Below are 19,214 nucleotides of genomic sequence, written 5' to 3'. Positions count from 1 at the left end.
GATAGCTTTTTGTTCCAGTTTTCAACAGGGCATATGCAACAATTTAGCCCATGGTGGACAGACACGGTTTGTCTGCCCCTCGTTATTGTACTCCATGTAGTTGAAACTAAGTTGAATGTGGATTACATCTGAACCTTAAAATTCATAAATATCTGATATTTAGATGAATATTTAATTAAGGGACTATCTTCAAGCACATATTTAAGAGCTTGGAATTAGTCTGGAGATAATATTAGAAAATTCAGAGATAGAGATAGGCAAGCTCTTGGCTCAAATAGTGACATTGACAGTGACAGGATGACATTTCACTTTGAGCCATTAACCAGTCTTGGAGAAGGAAAAATCATTATGAGATGAAAAGCAAAAGAAACCTCAATGGGAAATACATAGGTCTCTCTCTTTTTTCATCAGAAGCAATTTCAAAACAAAGAAAAAAAAGCCAGTCATGTCTAGACTAACCTGGTAATACTTTTTCCCCTAATCTAAGATGTGAAACAAAAAAGCTCTCTGCAGTCTGATACTTAACCGACGAAATATACTAGAAGATGTTGGTTATTTTATTTTATTATTATTTTCCCCCTCCTGTATTTTTCAGTCAGGTATTACCCCTGAATGTTTCCCTAAGGCATAATCACATAACCATGTTGGATACAATGCAAGGTGTCACCAAGCCGACACATCAGCATCTGTCAGACATAGATTCCTGCTCCCGCAGCCAAACTGCACGCATGTGTTCATGCAAGTACTATTTAATCTGCCCCGGTCTGAATCCATTTACTGCCAACTGCCTTCAACAGTGGTGGAAACTGTAGCATAGAAGTAGACCAAGAGTATTTGCGTTGTCCAGCATTGCAGTTTGGCTGGAAAGACTGTAAGGTATTAAACTCCTTCAGCCAAACACCCAAAGAAGAATCAAACTGCCTATTTAGCCAGCTGAATGTAGAAACAAGGCTTTCGTATGACCTGGTAGCCACTAACTTGCATTACTTTAAGGAGTGAAAGCTAGCAATTTACGCTACCAAACATTAGGACAGGGATGATGAATAACCTGACTGTAGTTCTAAGGGGAATTTCTCCATTTGAAAAAAAATAATTATTCACACCAGAATTTGGCAGGACATTAGAGTTAATCACCACTATTCTTCATATAATCTTTAATGATCACAAACAGTCAGGACCTCCAATTTACATCTCATTTACAAGATGGCATCTTTTAGCAGCATGGGACTTCCTAACACACTCTCAACTACTAAATGATTAAAGACTTATTCTTGCAGTACCTAGATTTTCTCAATCTAACCTTACTTACATCTGCTGCAATTACAATATGAAGACGCTTATCCTGTACTTACAGAAAAACAAGGATGTGTTTACACTTCATGAGTTTTTCCCTTCAAGAGGCTAAAATTGAACCTTATGAGGGAGAACAGCATCCTCTGCTTTCCTTCTAGTAAAATATGACAAAAACCACTGTGCTAGTCTGTCTGTGAAGCACTCTCCAAAGAGGCAGATGAACAGACCAGATGTACACAGCTTGTCTGATACCTCGCTGCTTCAATAATTTTCATTACAGTAATTGTTGCTTAATGCTGGTATAATTTGTTGCTCAAAGGAAACAATTTTTGTTTCCTTTAATGCCGTTACAACGACGCTTGCTCTTTTCCTGAAAGACCCAGGACCTCTCCTACCCACAGAGCAGTTTGGAGGTGAAGCTGACTTTACAACCCCGAAAGAAAGCAGAAGGCCAGGGATGCCTGAGCGTGGGGTCACGGTGAAAATCCGTGAAAGCACGGATAGCCGTAAGCCCGCGCAGCTCGCGCTGTGCATCGGCAGACATCGGCAACCGGCAACTGTTGGAGCAGCAGTCGTATATTTGCATGCGTGTGACTTCTTTGCATTGACAGTTGAATTTGATTAACGGTAGCAAGCGGTTGAAATGCTGTTTGCATAAAATACACTTTGCACTGAAAATAATTTTATGTACAAGAGACACGTGTACTTTGGAAATATTGCTTGTAAGGCTGTTTTTCTTAAGAAAGAATATACAAATAAAAGTAAAAATACAGACGTATAGTGTGTGTGTGTATATATATCCTACCCCCCCCCCAATTTAAGCTCTTTTCACAGGTTCAAAGGCCATCTTGTCACTACTGAAGTCTTCCATTTCAGCTCATGGGATGAGGATTTTTAAGAAGATTCTAGTCTGAGCAGCTGTGTGATTTGAGGACCAAGCATGATTTCTTTTCTGGTTTGGACAACTCACCTGCCAGACTCAGGAGTTTTTCACTCCACAACATCTAGAGTTTGTCTGTCACAGCACAGAACCAGTGTTTGTTGCAGACAAAGGCTAGTGAAACTAACTGCCAAAAATGAAGGAATCCCTCAATATGCTCGTGGGATTTTTTTTCTAATAATCTTTGCAGGCTGCTGCATCCCTTATGTCGCCTATCTGTCTCAGATGGAAGATTCTCTTTTGAGTAACGGATTGTCCCCTCAAAACTAAACCCGTAACTTATACATATTTACTAAATATACAAATATACTAAATTTACTAATATGCATATTTACTGAATATACTAAACCTGTACCTTATACCTATTTATAACCCAGTACAACGGCCTTTCCCTCTCTTACTGCTGTGCCTCTGTAATGCAGCATTGCAGAGAAGGTAAAGCTGAGTGCAGGAGAGAAAACATATTTAATTAGCAAGGGCATCATTTGTTGGAAAGCTTCTTCACTGCATGCTAGTACAACAGTTCTCACTTGATACATTATTTGCACCAACTAGACGCTGGTCTATAAGGCAAAAGGGAAATCTGAGTTTATTGGATGAGAAAATTGGACACAGGAGAAGATAAAAGCAAAAAAGGCAGGTGCTGAGAAGGAAGCGTTGTCTGAGACAACAATTTCTGGGGGCAGCACTGAGAAGCATGACGTGATTCCTGTTAATGGGCAGTTTTCATCTTTTTTTTTTTTTTTTAAGTTCAGAAAGATATTAAACATTTTAGCAGCAGAAAGGTCCACCAGCAACTATTAAACATGATGGTCTGGATACAGTTTCTAAAGTCTTGTTCACTGCCAAAGATACAGAATGGGGACGAGATAGATCTTTGATCATTTTAGTGCATGACTGTATAGGGATTTGTATGTTCTCATTAGGAAGGAAAACTCACCCCCAAATTGGAGATAAACGCATTGACACTTTATTTGATCTTCACTAAGCAATCGTCCCGCAAAGCACTGATTTTACTAAGGTGCTGTCTTGTCAAGCAGTATTCTTGGACAATGTAAAAATGCCACAACTCCTCAAATGCAGTCAGGGCCTTTATGCACTATCAGAATGCAGAACAAATGAAATCTAATAAAATAGATAATGCTGAATTAAACTATTGCTGCCACATGAATAAACACAGTCATACACACAAGCTCAAATAGTGTGGTTTGGGTCATTTGAGATCTCTCCTATGAAATATTTTTTCTGCTGTTAACCAGATGTATGTTTACTTTAGTGCTTTCCTGTGCACCAGATTAACTACATGAGAATGATAAATATGAATGTTATTTTTAAAGATTAATCTCTTCAACTTATAAAAGCCATGAACTTCAAAGTTAATGCAGGCTTGACAATCTGTCACTTACAGGCTTGCCCTTTCCCCCCTTCCCAAAAGGAGAGCGCTGTCTCATATTTAGATATGGGATTTATCTGGCTTTCTTAAAGTGTTGGGAGAATATTTCCATTATATAAATAGCATTTTCCTATACAAATATTGGTCATTCCTTGGTTCAGTGCCCAGAAAAGATATCCCCTGTAGCTCTCTGATCTGCTTAACAGGTGCTCTTTTAAGCACACTGCCCTCTTTCATCACACAGTAACCTTCAGTAAATCAGGATAATTTACAATGTAAGTTCTGCTCTCAGAAACCTGCTGCTGTAACAGAAAATTCCAACGCGATGTGGTGAAATTCTGTTAACTGCAGTGCAACAATGTGAATCGCCAAATTTGAAATGAATGAGCCTTGTAATGCCTCAGGCATAACATTTTAGTGGCTGAAGAATCTGACATTACATGCATTTTGAGTATCTATAATCCTATAGTTATCCTGACAGCAGAGAACCTCTGTTCAATAACAGTATCTACACAGAAGAAATTTTTAAAATACACTGCACATATACCGCAAGAAAAGTAAACTTCATGACTGGAACTCTCTACTACATACCTGTAACATGTAATTGATGGAATCAGTTTTTAGGTGACCCATTTATTCTGTATTTTCCTGCTAAGACCCTCAACAGCTTTCATATTTAAATATCTCAGCTCTTCAAGAACTGAGAAGGACTCCATGAGTTTAGGTTTTCTTTCAGACATGCAGATTCCTGAGGGGAACAGGTACATTGAAGACATTGAAGTTGGAGCTCGCATAAATGAAAGCACCATATAGCAATTAAATTCCATGAAGAATCCAAATTATTTTGTCTAAAGGACAGCTGGGAAATTTCCACCAGTTCTGTAACCTATACAAAGCTCAGCTCTTGCTTATTCTCCCGTGAAATAACTTTAGCTCACGGTTTCTCTGGGCAATACCATTCCATTGGTGTGAAGTTTGTATTTAAGGACAAAACAGAATTTTCCCACCTTAGAAGATACCCAAGGCACAGTTAGAATTATTAACATTTTTACCTTCAGAGCAAGCGTGGAGTAACAGAAACACTTTTATCCCCATACATGGTGTTTGGATTTGGAGTCTAATACTCAAATCCCAGCTAAATTCAAGAAACTGTTTGAAGTACCTAACGCGACCCTGAGCCGTACCAAGCTACAGAGTAGAGAATCAGTCAGAGTCCAAAGAGGATTCAGCCTGTCTATTCTCTCTGCTGGTTGCAGAGGGAGTCTAGAGTGACTGCGTGCCACATGAGGTGCCTCAGTTTTTGTAGCTAGTGGCATGTTCCTTTTCAGAAAAAGCTCTTGGCTCTTAGAATTGAAGCGTGGCAGATGACGACTTCAAAGGTCCAAAACTGAGATCAGAAACGCACTACGCAGGTGTCATCTAATGAAGGCAACGTCTAGAATTGGTGAGAAGCTTCCCTTAGGTTAAGTTTAGGTGAATAGGTAAGAGGGAGGAAAGAGCAACTGCCCTCTAAATTGCATAATCTGCCTCTTTTCCATTCTTAACAAAAATTTTCTTTATCATGTGGGCTTGAAAGAGCTAAAGCAAAGCATATGGCAAGCAAAAGTCTGTTTAGATTTGTTTTAGCTCTCAGCAGTATGCTAAAAACACACCTCTTTTGCCTAACAGTACATTAAGAGACACTTCAACATAACTTTTTATTTCCCCAAATAAAATTAATCCTGCATATTCTGCTTCTTGCTAAAACAGCTGTGCTGAGTGGACTATGCGAACACTGAAAATGATGGCACTCTGGACTCAGAGGTGTCTCTGCTGGCGTAGTAATAGGGATTTACTCCCTATTTCATTGTGCTTTGTCACTGATAGTTGGAAGACAGCATATATGTAAAAAATTGTGAAAATGAAGTGGAAGATAACAAATATCAGATAGAGTGCAGTTAACGCACAAGAAAAGAATTCCAGCATCATTTCCAGCCAGGATGAAACACCAAAACTAAAAAAAAAAAAAAAGACTTCTTGTAGCTCCAGGTAAAAATCAACAACTACATAATAGGAATTGTCCCTGCTTACCTTCTCTGTAAATGGGGACTCAACATAGCCACAGACATTGGATGGATTACATGAGGAATGTGAAGAAAGGGCTACTAAAATAACATCCAAATAAACAAATAAATAAAAGAATCCTGCCAGAAAAATAGTAACAGAAACATTTCTCTTGAAAGAAAATACAGGAACATAAAGAAATACCAGTAGAAAGACAGACCACTGGGCTCTGAGCCAAGGTCATTTTATTGTTATGGTTGAGTCTCCTGTTTTTATTCATGAAGGCAGGCGATGGCTACTCTTTCACTTACATATTCTTGGTGGGTTTTGCCTGATGATTCGCTTGCACAGATGGATCTCAGAGCTGTATAAACTGCTTCGGTGCTGAGCAATACCCAGGAAGCCAGCTTTGATTAAAGTCCTCCTTCAGTACTGAAGGCTCCAGTGCACCTCATTTATTGTTGTTTTGCCCCTACATACTGCTAACAGTGTAATAAATAAGGACTAGTTTATAACTGCTATTTCATAGAAACATTATTTGAAAAAAAAAAAAAAGAGTAAAAAAATTTAATTGCATGTTTAACCAATGTTAACAAATGTTCAAATGTCATGTTTGAACTGAGTGACCTATTTTTCAGTACATTCACAAATTCAGTTATGTTTCAGATGCCTGAAGAGATTCCTCGAAGCTGTTTTGTAGCCAGGTCCCAGTACTAACCATGCAATTTCAATTATTAAATTAAAATAAATGCTTAGGAAACAAGTGAATAAATGATAGAAAGCGGCCCAGACCATCTGAGTCTCTGGAAATTCTTGCTGTACACAGTGGGTGTTTGATCAGGACCCAGAACAATTAACATCACAACTCCCAAATCAGCATAGAAACTTCACAGAAGAAGATGCACAGCAGGTAATATTTGTGTCAGCCATCTTTAGTCACCTGCTGACTCTTCTTAGCGCTACAATTTTTTATATGTGAATTTCATTAAGTCACATCATTGGAAAGTAATCAGCTTGGTGTATTTTCACCATAAATTCCCTCTTTCCTCAAAAACCCTGCACTGCACACAAAGAACGTCATAGGTAGCCTACGAGCTGCCCCAGCGCCAGCAATGAGGAGAGACGGATGACTTTTATACTCCTGAACAAGGCACATCTCTGACCCAGGTGCCTGATGCCACTGTCTTCAGTGTGGATAATTGCTGTTTATCTGATGATTTTTCTGAAAGTGCTCTTTGATCTTGACAGGTAAACTGACCTCCCAGGCACTGATCTTAGATGCTGCATCTGCTTATTGGCAAACTTTTTCAAACTCCAGAGTTTATAGAGGTTACGCTTATGGACAGGACCTTACTAGAAAAACCAGTCTCCATGTACCTTACTGTGGTAACGCTTCCCTCTTCCTCCCCACCACACCCTCTTGGGAAAGTTCAATCAAAATAAAGTCATACCAAAGGATAGTAGTGACCGAATTTAAAGAGCTTGAACAGATCAGAGACCAGGCTCTAAAAGCACACACTGACTTTTCTCGCTGAAACAATGTCATGGCTTGAGCTGCGCTAGTGCTTTATGGTGAAAACTATTTTATTTCACTCCTATCTACTAAATCCTTACAACTATGAGAGGCAAGCTGTTAACACACCGCCATCCTTCATCTTAAGCCAAGACACAGACACCAATTTGAGGACTGATACATTTTAACATTGGTCATTTCAAAATGTATAAGTATTTACAGATATTTCGATGTCAACTTCTGCAACTGATTTGGAAAAAAAAAAAAAAAAAAGATTGGATTTAGTGTTTTTTTCTAGGATGGGATCAGATTTCATGAGTCTTACACAGCTAGTGACTTACCTAACAAGATAGCTAGATGGTGCTAAAACATACTTGTTGCAATATAGTTTTACAGCTGGTAACATGTTTTGAAATGGGATGTTTTATCTCTATGATTGCGTATAACTACAATATTTACATACACTTTCATCCAGCAACTTCCTGAAAAAATTCCTGGTGAGTCTGGAAAAAAATTTTATTTCTATACTAAAAATGAGATATTTGGGATGGAGAAATAAAGGCACTATGATCAATCAGAAGATTTCTTGAGTCACAGATGAGCATGTTAGCCACAGGACTATCTGTCCTTTCTGAAGTTTGTCCACCACTGAAATACAGCTGCTTCTGGAGCAAAATCCATCAGTTTACCCATGAACCATGCTAAACAGAATTTTAGATCTGAAGAAAATGGAAATTTAGGAATTAAATTGACTGCACGCCATAAAAATATAGGCATCTGAAATATATAGTAACCAAGTTGTGAGTATTTTGTGAATGATAAATAAACATTTTAAAATAAAAATTAATAGCAATAAATAAAAAATATAACCTCTCCTCTTTTTTAAGTCCTGTACTTGTTTAAGGGAGAAGTGGAGAATGAGTTTGTAAAGAAAATCAGATTAATTACAGACAACATAGTCTTTTCAATACTAAATCTTCCTTGTTGAAATTTTACCAACTAAGTAAACAAGTTTAACTTTGTCCCCATTAGAGGCTTTTTCGGGGAAGGCTGCTTACAATGTAAGTTAAATAATTAACCTGAAAGTGAGAAATATTTGAAACAATCAAATAAATGTATTTGCGTACACTGCATTCATGTTTGTCAGGAATATACTTTGCTAAACCCATCATAATCTGTTCCTCACAGCCACTAAATTAAGTCAGTCTCATTACTTACATCACTTTCTGCTGCAAAGCTGCTCTACTTTAATGAATTAGGCCCATTTTCTTTCTTTAGTATTTTCAAATGTCTTTCGTTATAAACAGGAACATAAAAATCTGCTGTTTAAGCAAACTCGGTTCACTTTGAGAGCAACTTGAATAAGTGACCAAATCTTCAAAGGCTCATCCAGGGTGTGCAGCACGAAAACCCGCTCCGGGGACCTGCTCCGAGCGGTGACCTTCTCCACGCGCAATTCCCATCTTCAGTTCCTGAATACGTGAAAGGTTGTGCCTGGAAATCCATGGATGTGCACGTTCCGTACTGCTGTTCTCCGCAGCCGTCTTATCCACATAGGCAGTTTGATCGGTATCTACCCAACTTTGGGGGCAGAACACCTTTCCCAGATAGTCCTTTTTCCCTGTATTTTGTGTTTTCATGCTTCTACTCGCCTAAAGCGCGGGGACTGTGCACTGCATCGCAACGACGCTCTCGCACCCGCTCCTCTGCTCTCCCTTGCGGTTGTGAGGATCCGCGAGGTTTCTTGTACATCTCATTCCGTGCAAGCACTACCGTGACCGGTGACCCGGACGACTTGCTCAGTGTCAACACAGAGGCAGAGGGGAAGGAAAGCACACGGCACAGCAAACTGCTGGGGAAGGATTTGCTATTGCTCTCTCTTAATAAGTTGTGAAATTCCCTTTCTATTTATCTTGCTCTTCATGCGCACTGGCTCCTGTGAAGATGAAAGAGCTTACAACCGACAGAGAAGGGGACACAGCAATTTCTAAACCACCTAGTGAAGTATTTTCACTTTGGCAGTGGATAATAGCAGATGCTTCAGGGGAAGATGCCAGTGTACTATGAAATTATGAAGCCTGTCCCATTAGGAAGAGCCTCTGTTATTTTCAGACTTCCTTATTTTGTTTTCTTGTTTGTTTGTTTTTCTTGGGTTTAAGTCCTTGTTTCACTTTCCCATAAAGATGTCTAAATCTTTACAGTATCCTGTTAAACTCTTCAGGTCTCTGGACATTTTCCTACAGCCAGGTACAGACAGCTGCTTCCCACATCCACCCGTGCTCCTTGCCAGAGATGTATGAACCAGATCCAACCAGACCAGATCCAGAGACCTTTCAAACATGCTTAATGACCTTGCTCTCTCAGCAGGGCTCATTAGCATTGGTACAGCCTGGCTGCTGGACCAGAATGGCCTCACGCCTGGCCAGGACGGACGACGGACAGAGCAGAGAGTCTCAATTTGACCAAAACAACAGGTAAAGTTTCCTATGTGTCCCCCATGGAGCAGACATTTTCTTTTGTGGGTACTAAGAAAGGCCACCTTCAGGGCAGAAAGCAAGGCTAGCTAATAAAATGCAGGGAATTTTTCAACGAGGGTATCCACTCAATCACCTGAATTTTGAACAGAAGGGACTGGAAATACAGATGGCGATTTCTCCTTTCAGTTCCTGCAGAGATTTGGGCTCCAGGCTACAGATTTCAGAAGGCAATTTCCACAGGTGATGAAATGCTCTCCTTGTCAAAACAAGACTTTTTTTTCACAGATGATTAGCTGGCAATTTGGCTAGCAGATGCTGAGTGATAGGATCTCACAAATCAGCAACTCCTGCCTTCCCCCAATCCACACCTGTTTTACTATCACCATGATGAGTGCTGAACCCGAATGTGATTAAATTTAAATACCTCCCTCAGGTGCTTATGAAAAAAAAAAAAAAGAAAAAAAAGCAAAACAACACAATTTTGGAGAAGTAATGCTCTGGCTCTGAAAGGGGCAAATTGAGCTGTAGGAAAACAGCATCTTGGCTTTTTAAAAGTTCATTTGCTCCTGCTGTTTATACCCTACCTGAAGCCACATCACCCTGGGTTTCTGACATCTCAGTTGGTGATTTTTTAAAAGATTATGATATTGGACGGAATATAAGCTGCAATTTTTGTGTTTTCATATAAGCTTGCCCCTAGCAAGAAAGGAAGGACACAAGCCCTATTGCCCTTTAGAAAATAAGCAGCAAATAGGACTCCTGTTTTCCAAACATTTACATAGCTATCAAGTTGTTTTTCTATTGAAGGCTTATTTTGGAAAGAATCAAATTCAGATTTTTTTTCCAAAGATACTAACATTTTATTCCAAATTCTGAATTGTAATTGCACTAAAAAATGTCTGTTTTTCAATAGCATACAAATTTAAGCTTATCAGCATGACTTTCCCTATACCTATTTCAGAAAAACATATGGACTTGAAAGCCATACCTTAGCTCCCAAATCCTAGCAGCATGTTTAGCAAAGTATCTCAGTTCCTTTACATGTTGCTAATATGGTATCATTTATTACTGAAGTAACTTCAATCTACTCTATATTTATTATAAACAATGAATGTGTGGTTACCATATTTCACTCTGGATCCATTTTATCTACCTGGAAAGTTTATGTCTATGAAATGAAAAGGATTGGGAAAACTTACAGAAGTTTGAGTTAAAGAGCTCAAAAATACACCATTTTTTTTTCCTCCTAAGCAAATATAACAAGTCTGTTATCCTCTGCTCCCCTGATTTCATTACAGAGATATCAGTGGAGTTACAGTGGTATTAGACTGGAGTAACCAAGTGGTGAATTAGGTCCTGTACATTTCATTACAGCAGCATAAAGCAGATGCAATGTTCATATGGTTCTCTGATAACATGATCACTGAAAGAGAAAATGTATTCATCCTAGCAGTTTAAAAATATCTAACTAGAGAAAGCAGTGCCATATTTATTTCCCATCAGTGGCATCTATATACACTTCGTATTTGAGAAATAAAAAATAAAGTTGGTAAAGCTGCCATCAGAGTGAGCTCATTCTGTTGCATGATTTATATCACAATATTTTCAGATTTCACTGTACTGCATTAAGTTAGGGCACACCATGAAAACATTCTTCAGTTGGAATAATTTGCTCAGCTTTTAGGTCAGCTCAGTGCTGGACTCATATTTATGTGCAAATTCATTTGCACCTTCGAATTTGTCCACATGTGCAGATGAATTTTTCTCCCGCTTTATCAGGAATCACATATAAACTTGTGTGACAAACAATGGTGAAACCCCCTGCTTGTCAAATCTCAGGCCGCGTACTCAGCGCTTATCCTTCCTTTCTGCTAACTGCTTTTTTGGTCCCGTGGATTACAGTGCATCTCCTGTCATTTTGTAACCATGCCAGAGCTTTACGTGGTTCTGGTCACCTCCTGACTTTACTTCCTTCATCACTAGTTTCTCCTTTAGAGTTCAAGGGCTTTTTCTCCTATCCTCTCCTGTACTTTGCAATTTTGATTGCATTTTGTATTTTCACAATTTTCATTAGTATTTTTATGCCAAGGTCTCACTAATTTACGTACATATTCCTGGCTGGAAGCAGATGTGTGAACTCCATGAGGCAAGTGACTGCATTTTCTCAATCTGAAATTTCTGCAAACGGCATGACGCCTCTTTGTGACTCCAGGCACAAGAGAAGGTCAAGATAAACAATGATGGCTAAGAACAAGAGTATGACTCTTTATGTAAGAGTTATTTGACTGGAGAGTGGCAGATAAGTACAAACTTTTCACAGTGAAAGAATGATTAAAATTGTTATAGTATTGTGTTTATAAATCTCTATCTAAATATTTGTAAAATGCCCAGTAAACAAATTGCCTGATAAAAATGAATAAGCAAATAACAGAGCTGCTTGGAAATTTTCCATCAGTGAAAAATGCAGCTTCTATACAATAACCACTTTCTGTGGAAAAATGCCCGTGCAAGTGATATTTTGCGTTAGGAAAGAATCTAAAGTTCTATTTATTAAACCGACTGAAATATTTCTGAATCAGTAAATAAATGGATTAAGTAGATAGATATCTACCAGTATCATGGTCTACTGATCTGAAGTTCAAGATGAGGTAACCAGTAGAGTAAAGATAATCCTTTTTTCTTTTTTTTTCACCTAATGCTTGAAATAGGTGAAGAGTGGGGAGGGAAGAATATATATATCTTTGAATGAATCGCTGGGCTCAGCTGTCTGATCAGGGCACAACAACTGGGTCTGTATTTTCCTGTTGCTTCTTTTTGCTCTTTCTACATCGGCTCCAGAAAAGAAACTTGTAACCTGTAGAGAATGTCACACCTGGAAACCTTTACCTAGGCTTTTCTATGATCTGTAACGACTATTGCCCATACTTTTTCACAACGTCACATTGAGGCATAATAAGAAATTAAGAAAAATCTTTACGGAGTAGTTAAGGGAGCTTTGCAAATCCGTCGTGGACTCAGACTCTTTCTGCCATTGTCCCCAGCCAGCTGGGTGGCAGCCAGGTCTAGAAACCACACCTGCAACAGCATGATGCTGTGCCTGAGCTAATAAACTTTCTCAGGAAGATAAATTAGCCCGAACACAATTCTCTACTAAGATATCTGTACAACACCTACGTGGCTGAACTGGATTCATCTGCAGGGAAAAACCAGCCCTTGGGTAAGCATAGGTTAAAACATAACTAATTATGGATTCCCTGTCTGAAACCACTGATCCCTGGTGAGAGAAGCCTGAAAACAAAGACAGTTTTTACCATGGAGACAGTGGTATCCATACCCACCAGAAATGCAACACGTATGCCCATGGGAAAGTCTTTCTGAACGTTATTTCCCTCTAGCACAAAGCATCAACAGCGCCCATACCATCACCGAGCCTGGCTACCCAGCGCACTGGACTAGGAAGCACACCCAAGAACATGATATACACTGTGCATGATATACACCTTGGAGATCCCACCAGGTGAAAAGTATCACAGCTGTCAGCACCTGGCAGATATACAAAGCCTTCTTCATCCCTGCTGTAATGTTTCTTAAAGATTCTTTATATTTATAGGCTTTTGGTTCAAGGTTATTTTTAATTGCCATGCAATTAGCACAATAGCTTCTGGTTCTCCTGAAACACAGGCAGAAAGAGATCACATCTGCCTGCTGTTAACTCTAGGCAAAGCTCAAAGTTGCTGAACACAAACATACCTAAGAAGCTCGAAAGAGTGAGGAAAGGAAGCTGTCCCAGCTATCCCATAGTCAATGCCATCCATGTTTTCTCCCATCAGCATACAACTCCAGCACCCCATGGAGCATACATAATTACTTTTACTCTTTCCTTCTCAGCCTACTCCTCTTCCTGCACTCCTTTAACAAGAGACTTCCCCCTACAGCAGGTGGTAATGAGCAGTGTTTAATGAGTTGCATGGTAATCATCAGGAGAGGAGGTGATAGAGGCCTGTCATGGTCAGAGGCCACAGCTGTAAAATATTCTCCTATCAAGAAAACACAGAGATGTGGGAGGGGAAAGTGTCTTCTTTTACCCCAAAACACATTTGGTAATCTTTGAACAATAGAAGACTAAAGCATTGTTGACAGCTCAGCAACCTGCTCTTTTCTTAGCATTTTGTTTCGGTAAACCAGTTATTTACAGTGTTTGTACAGACAGAATGGTATTTTTTTTTCCTTGATAATAAATACCCAAAATAACACTCTCTCATCAATCTGGCTAAGTCTGCTCATCCTGCTTTCAGCTGCACAATGACCTTTTCATGCTGACTGAGTAATGCGTCCCTTACATGGTTCGTAACAGTTATAGATTGCTTACCTTCTCTTTCTGCTTGATGACATACTGATTAATAGCACCATGAGAACTAGCTCCTTGTGATCAATTAATCATCTGTCATAATTGTTCAGTAGCTAAATAATTATTAATTTGGGGTGCTTGTGATAGCGAAGGTTGACAGTGTTAGAAAGGAGAACATGTTCTCTGCTTCGCTGGGGACTTGGGTCTAAAAACCTCATAGAAATAGATACGTGTCAAGGCATTTTATCTTTCTGTAATTTGGATTCTAATAACCCCTTTCAGGGAATATATCAAAGTATTCATTAGATGTCAGTTGCCGAGGGAAATTGATAATGGGAAAGCAATGCCTTTCTTGGGAACATTGATAGTTTGAAGGCTGTCCCAAACAACCCCAGCTCTGCTGCCCTACTTCAATAGTAGGATTCATGAGTAAAATTATTTATCCTCACTCGCTACTCAATGACCTATGTGCAAAGAATTAATCAGATTTATTATCTCCTGCTGGTTACCAGTGAACATGGCTCAGTATTTGAAAACACCTAACTCATCAGAGGTAACAAAGGTGAATTAGGTCTTGACATAGCCCCCTACTCCAACACTAAGCTCTTCTTGGCTATAGGGAGTCTCACCTGGGAATGTGGGAGGTCTCAATGACTGCCTTTTTCCCTCTAGATCTGTAATTTGACTGTCGCTGGATAGCATGTTAGGGAGTTCATAACAAAGGAGAATTCTGGTTCAGCATCATTATATACCTAAGTGCTCAGAAGACAATAGCCAAGCACAGTATGAATTAATGGAGAAGAATGCCATAGGAAAACTGACTTTACCACATTTTGCTAACTTTTAGAATCCAGACCTGTCTAAAAGTGTAATAGTACCATGTAAATATAACGATATCTGAAACGAAAGCACTACACATTGAAGTTTACCTCCCTACCAAATTATTTACATACAGAGAGGTTTTACATTTAATGGTTTCCTTTAGAACTTGTGGAAGCCAAGACAACTTTTCTGTTCTTCCAATTCATTGAAAAACCCCAAACAAATCCAAACACAAAAACTAAAATTTACTTCACAGGAAAAGCCGTTACACCACTAGTTTTTCACTTCTTGTTTGAATATATATCCTAAGCGCAGGGTTTGCAAGCAAAGGCAAGTAGGGTTTCTGAATAAGTAAGCGTTGTGGTGATGCAGATTCTGAAGATGATATTCTTAGTCCTGACTCCTAATGCTATTCCAAAGGACTGCTAATCCTTTGAATGTTATGGATAGCAATATCAGATTTTGGAGGTGGGGTACTGTTTCCTTACTCTACTCTGCATTCCCAGCAAGAGAGGTAAGATTCGTGACACAGCCTAGGCCTTCAGAACAGAGTTGCAGGATGACTCATCTAGAAAGGAAACGATGTTCACCTAGTGGTTTTCTGATATGAAAGAAATATTTCATAAAATGAAGGGATAAGTGATCTGTGATCTAGAGATCAATGCTTCTAATTCACAAGAGCTCTAGTTTCTTCAGCGTTCTCCACCTGCTGGAGAAAAAAAAACCTGTGATGGAACTTGGACATTTTGGGTTTGACTTGGGCATTCACATTGGACTAAACAGTCTTGAGAGTGTATCAGGTAAACAATCTTTTCTTTTTTCTTTTTTTTTCTTTTTTTACAGTTAAAGGAAGTGCTAAATACATCTGTAAAACATACACAAAAACAGAAGAGAGGTAAAGCAAATATTGTAATATTCATGAATGCTGCCCCTAAACTTTGCAAAGACAAGGAAACATGCTTAGGCACATGGGCACATATAGCAACATTCCATTGCTTCCCAAATTCTCAAGATTAATCTTCAGCTGTTGTAATTTCAAATAAGGATAACCAATTCTTTATATCTTCCTGCATTTGCAGAGTTTTTCACATGAAAACTCAGAGGCCTGTGGTGGCATTTTAAATGAAACCATAATTGCCAGTTGCATGAACAATAATACTGAAAAAGAGTCAAATTATGGAGCTCTTTGAATGATCAGTCCATTTAGGTAGGCATCTAATTATGCAAAACAGGGTCCAGAAGGTGCAGTGGTTTCCATTCTCTTGAATGAGAACCTTTGGCTCTCAAGACCTTGGAAATGCAGCATTAATGAATGCTACCACAAAACAGATCAGGTCTTTTCTGAAAACCTAACAGAGTATTATTATTATTTCAGTACAAACATATAGCATGACTTCTATATTATTTCCTTAGCAAATGATGTGAGTTGGAAAATAGCTGCTTTATAAGAAATGAGTAACACTGTTGTTAAACAACCCTCTCAAATGATAGTGGTTAATTTTGTATTTAATGATAACACTTGAATGTAAAAGCAACGTGGGAGCTAAATATTTACGTTATGTTGTGTTGCTTCTTGAATAAATGACTGTTCTTAAAGACCAGCTTGAGGATTACATGTATGCAGACGCCAAGCTCTACCAAAAATAATTCAGCATGATTAATGGTCTTTGACCAAAGAAGTTAATGATATGCTTTCATAAAAGGTTAACTCTTAGGAACCTAGCTATCTGAGATTCTTTCTTTTCTGTATATTTATCTCTGAAGGCTGACATTTCTATTACTGCACATTACTATAGAATGGATTCCCCTGCAAAATATGAAACTGGAGTCAAAATCATATCTTAAATTCCTCTGCATTTTGGGCAGTCTCCAGATTCATTCAGGTTTAGACCAGTCTCTGGATTTTATGACATCAGCTTCCTCCTTTTTCCTCTGAATTCCTTTCTTCCTTTTCTCACAGTTGTTTTTACCTTTAAATTTACAGACAGATGTTGGTACGTTATGCTGAAACTATGTAAATGAATTAGTAAATTACGCTGCATTTGCTGAGACCAGATAAGCTGTCGCAACAAAATTCTCATACTGGCCTGCAGAATTTACAGAAGGAAGGAAAAAAAAAAAAAAAAGAAAAAACCTTCTACAGAGAGTTTCTATAAAGCCTTAAAATAAATGGATTGTAAGTCATGCTACCCCTCCTTATCTTCCAAATTCGCTTCATCTTTATTAAAAAGTAAGCCAAAGCCAGCCTCAAATCCGAGGATTTTAGGCTTTTTGGACCTTGCAGAACATTGTTATCTCTTAGACTAGTAATGTGCTTGCAAGCAAGATTTTCAGTTTTCCATTTCTGATCTTACCTTTGGCTTGTGTAACTCGGAAGTATTCCTGGGAAGAAGGAAGATACTTAGAACAGTTACAAGATTCATCTCATCTGCTCTTATAGATGCAGAAGTATCCTAAATATCGCTTACTAGGAAAGAATGAAAAATTGAACTGCACCCTGGAAATGCTCCCTTTTGACCGCTTTACCTCAGACTTAAGTATATGTATTGGGTGATTTTACTCCACTTCACTACAATGACATTCTCTCACAACATTTGGGATAATAGTTAACTGCACAGAAGCATGCAGAAGTGTGCTTAAATACATGGACCATCTTTACATGTTTCATCCAAGTAGCTTCAGTGCATGTCCTTTTTTCTCTGTTAGATATGGATATGGATCCATGTTAATGGATAAGATCATAATGCCAGATAAATTTCACCTCTTTAAACTGTTTTTCAATATATATTAATAAATAATTATTATAGTTGATACCGACTATAAATTACATTGATTCTTTTGAGGGAAAATTTTCCTGGGAAATATTTTCTTTTTTCCAGGAACATGAGGTTATCGTTTACTACAGGTTTCAGGCCACTCTTTCTTACCAAACTGGTGTTCAGTGACATAGTACTGTGTGGTATTCTGAGGTGCTGAAATATGGGAATAATAAGGTCCACCTAATCTAAAACTCAGTAGTTTGATATGAAATTGTTTTATTATATTTGCCATAACAGACCATTAATGACATGAAAGTGATTTTGTAACTCCTGCATTGCTTCTGGCAGTTAATTTTTTATAAGTAAGTTTATGGGTCACTTAAATATTCCCACAGCCTAGTCTTCGTAGACAGTTGGGACTCCATTTCAAGGTAGAATTATGCTATATTGCTTGTGCCATAGAGATAAAAGTCTTTTAAACTTGATGCAGTGGAATATTTATTTATTTATTTATTTATTGTCAGTTAGGATCTTTTCAGGCTTACTTGTTTAGACAATTTACCCTTCTGTATGAATGCTGATACTTCAAAATTATCTTAGTACCTGATGGTCACGATTATTACTCTTACTATGTATTTTGATACTTAATCCCAAGACCTTCTTTTCATGTGAATTGTGGCAACAGAGAAATATCAAATATTTCTCATTTCTCAAGGTCAGAACCCAAATCACATTATGTCTGCAGGGTAAGGTTTACAGTGCGGGGTAATATTTTTTAGTAGGCTAATAGATATATATGGAAGAGGCAGACTAGAACTTGGACACACAAATGAGTCTTCAGAGAACAGTAACTCTCACAACACCATGTTCCACTTGCAAAAAATTCACAATTGTTCAGCAAAATGTATTATGCAGATAAGTACATTAAGTTTTCAGTGTGGTCAGGGCAGAATTCCCAGAGTTAATTCTCGCAGGAAAAGTTGTTCCCATTGTTATTTACAGAGCTTGAGCATTCTGCAGATCTTCTTGCCAATAAAAACATTTTCACCAGAAAGCTAGCATAATGACAATAAACAAGGTTGGAAAGTACATTAAAAACCAGCTCAAACTTCTATTTACTCAGCATTAATAAATGCCCAGGTGGTTTGAATCCCCTTTGCATTGCTAAATCAGTGCAGCAAATGACAGAGGACAAGAGGGAAAAATGAAAGACGTTTTCTCTACAGAAGCAGAAGAGTACACAAGACATAATTATCTCCCAACAAGAATAAGTGGACATGACTAGAGAGCTATATTCTATTACAGCTTTGCAACACTGTCAGGACTAATTCCGCATTTTACTCTTTCTTGAGTCAAATTTTAAGCCATTGTGGAAGTGGGTTGCAGTATCTAAGTAGTCCTACTTAAGGTCTTCACGAATAAAGAGAGAACTCCAGGCGCAAAACCAATCCTGGGCATTTCTTTGGAACTTAGGTGGGTTGTAGCCATATATATTTAAATTTACAGTCCCAAGCCCTTTGAATAGGTGTTGCCCAACCCTGAAGATCCCCATATTTCACGGACCCATAGTCACCTGCTCTTTAAGCATATGCAAAACCACCATGCTTTTTACGGACTGAATCTGAC

Source organism: Aquila chrysaetos, chromosome 19 (assembly GCF_900496995.4).
Source record: "Aquila chrysaetos chrysaetos chromosome 19, bAquChr1.4, whole genome shotgun sequence".
In the NCBI taxonomy this organism is placed as follows: Eukaryota; Metazoa; Chordata; class Aves; order Accipitriformes; family Accipitridae; genus Aquila; species Aquila chrysaetos.
Note: the sequence above shows the minus strand (reverse complement) of the source record.